Source organism: Herpailurus yagouaroundi, unplaced genomic scaffold (assembly GCF_014898765.1).
Source record: "Herpailurus yagouaroundi ecotype Mexico unplaced genomic scaffold, PumYag 200, whole genome shotgun sequence".
In the NCBI taxonomy this organism is placed as follows: domain Eukaryota; kingdom Metazoa; phylum Chordata; class Mammalia; order Carnivora; family Felidae; genus Herpailurus; species Herpailurus yagouaroundi.
The window spans coordinates 1,509,495-1,512,818 of NW_024412431.1; positions in this window are offsets into that span (position 1 = coordinate 1,509,495).

The window sequence follows — 3,324 nt, forward strand, 5'->3', positions numbered from 1 at the left end:
AAAATAAAATAAAATAAAATAAAATAAAATAAAATAAAATAAAATAAAAAAAGTTGAAAAAGAAAGAACACTAAAGATCTACCTTCTTAGCAAATTTCAATATGCAATTCAGCATCATTAACTATAGTCACAGCGCTGAACTTTAGGTCTCCAGATATGTTCATCTTGCATAACTGAAACTTGTACCCCTTGACCAACATCTCCCCCTTTGCCCTTCCTCCCACCTCCTGAAAACCACCATCAGGGGCGCCTGGGTGGCGCAGTCGGTTAAGCGTCCGACTTCAGCCAGGTCACGATCTCGCGGTCCGTGAGTTCGAGCCCCGCGTCGGGCTCTGGGCTGATGGCTCGGAGCCTGGAGCCTGTTTCCGATTCTGTGTCTCCCTCTCTCTCTGCCCCTCCCCCGTTCATGCTCTGTCTCTCTCTGTCCCAAAAATAAATAAAACGTTGAAAAAAAAAATTAAAAAAAAAAAAACCACCATCATATGCTGCTGCTGTGAATTTGAATACTTTTCAGATTCCATGTGTAAGTGAGATTGTGCAGCATTTGTCTTTCTGCATCTGGTTTATTTCACTTAGATAAAGTCCTTCAGATTCATCCACATTGTCTCAAATGGCAGGATTTCCTTCTTTTTTTAAGGCTGAATAATATTCCATTTAAATATATCACACTTTCTTTATCCATTTGTCCACTGAAAGAAGTTTTGGTTGTTTCCATACCTTGGCTGTTGTAAACATAATGTTAAAACGAACACAGGTATATAGATATCTCTTAGAGATCTTGATTTTATTTTCTTTGGACATATACCTAGAAATGAGATTGCTAGACATTATGGTGGTTCAATTTTTAATTTGGGGAGGAAATTCCACACAGTTTTTCTTCGTGGCTGCACCAGTGTGCATTCCCACCAACAGTGCACAAGGGTTCACTTCCCTCCACATCCTTGCCAACACTTGTTATCCCTTATCTTTTTGATGATAGCCATTCTATCAGGTGTGGGTCTCCAGCCCCTTGTGAAGCACCTTTTACACTCTTGAAAGGCACAAAAACAGGTATCAAAGTGAACCTAGAATCAGACCTTCGGACCTCTGTATCATAATGTTACAACAAGATCTTTAAAATTAAACTTCCAAATTTTGAGAACTATAGATTCATTTGCGGTTGTAAGAAATCATACAGAGAGATCTCGCAGAGCCTTTACCTGGTTTCCCCAATGGCAACATCTTGCAAAACTGTAGTACAAATACCACAGCTAGAAAATTGGCATGGGCATTGTCAAGATACAGAAGAGGTTTTTTAAAAAAAATTTTAAAAATGTTTTTATTTATTTTTGAGACAGAGAGAGACAGACCATGAGCAGAGGAGGAGCAGAGAGAGAGGGAGACACAGAATCCAAAGCAGGCTCCAGGCTCTGAGCTGTCAGCACAGAGCCTGACGTGGGGCTCAAACTCACAAGCTGTGAGATCATAACCTGAGCCGAAGTCAGACGTCCAACCAACTGAGCCACCCAGGCCCCCCTTGATACAGAAGAGTTTAATCACCACAGAGATCCCTTCTTTTTCCCTTTTGTAGACACGCCCACCTCCCCTCTCTGGCCATTTTTGTCCTTTACCCCTGGAAACCACTAACTCGCTTTCCTTCTCCATAATTTTGCCATTTAAACAGTGTTATACATGGGGCGCCTGGGTGGCGCAGTCGGTTAAGCGTCCGACTTCAGCCAGGTCACGATCTCGCGGTCCGTGAGTTCGAGCCCCGCATCAGGCTCTGGGCTGATGGCTCAGAGCCTGGAGCCTGTTTCTGATTCTGTGTCTCCCTCTCTCTCTGCCCCTCCCCCGTTCATGCTCTGTCTCTCTCTGTCCCAAAAATAAATAAAAAACGTTGAAAAAAATTAAAAAAAAAATAAACAGTGTTATACAAATAGAACCACACAGTATGTAACCTTTTGGAATTGGCTTTTTTTCACCCCCCACTAAACATAATATTCTGGAGATTGATCTAGGTCATTGCATGCATCAACAGTTTGTTTCTTTCTATGGTTGAGTGGTGTTCAATGGTATGCACCATATTACTCTATTTAACCATTCACCCCCTGAAGTATATTGTTTTGTTTCTTGGCTATTAAGAATAAAGATTTTCAATAAACACTTGTGTACATATTTTTGTGTGAACGTACATCTTAATTTCTTTGGGATACACGGAGATTAAATTTTTGTTGCTGTTGAAATAATTATAGACTCCAGCAGGTATGGAAAGAGTAGAGAGTTCCATGTACTCATCACTCAGTAAGTCTCATTGTCCCTCTTTTTCAGGGTCAGGCAGAGGGGACAGAATGAATGCCAGATGAGTGACAGGTCACCAGCCTGTGTAACTTCTGGCATTAAAGGGGAACACTTCACGTGCCTGTCGTCGTCCACTATTTTTAATATTTGTAAACCGTTGGGGAATGCATTTCTCCAGGGCTGAATAAGGCAGTCAAGTGCTTCTGGCAACTTCCTACATCCTGAATTCAATGCAACTTTTTCTTCTTTTTTAACCTTCTTACTCTTTTTTTTTTTAACATTTATTTTGGGGACAGAGAGAGACAGAGCATGAACGGGGGAGGGGCAGAGAGAGAGGGAGACACAGAATCGGAAACAGGCTCCAGGCTCGGAGCCGTCAGCCCCAGAGCCCGACGAGGGGCTCGAACTCACGGACCGCGAGATCGTGACCTGGCTGAAGTCGGACGCTTAACCGACTGCGCCACCCAGGCGCCCCTTAACTTTCTTACTCTTTGACATTTTGTAGGTAATCTGTCTTATCTCTGTGGTTGCTATGGGGAAGAATAACCACTCTGCAAATTTACCACCATATACCTGTGGGTGGATTGACTTTTATTCTACTTAGCACTCCCTGGGCGTCTTAAAACTGAGACAAACAAAGGACGGCTCCAGTTTTGGAAATGTCACTCCTGTAATTTTTTTTTTTTTTTGAATTTGGATATTCTTTCACTCATTCTCTTGTTTCCTTCTGGAACTTCCTTGAGTGGTGCCAACCACTCCGTATCTTATTTTCTTCTCTTTCTTCACTCTTCTGTGTTCATGGTACACGTCTTATACTATTTTCCAGCTTGCCATTTCTCCAATCACTGTGTTCAGTTTGGGTCCTAGTATTCTGTGTATTTAATTTATGTAATGTATTTCCATTGATATATATTTGGCTTGCATATTTTTTTAAGTTTATTTATTTTGAGAGAGAGAGAGACAGCTAGAGCACTTGAGCAGGTGAAAGGCAGGGAGAAAGGAGAGAGAGAGAGAGAGAGAGAGAGAGAGAGAGAGAGAGAGAGAGAG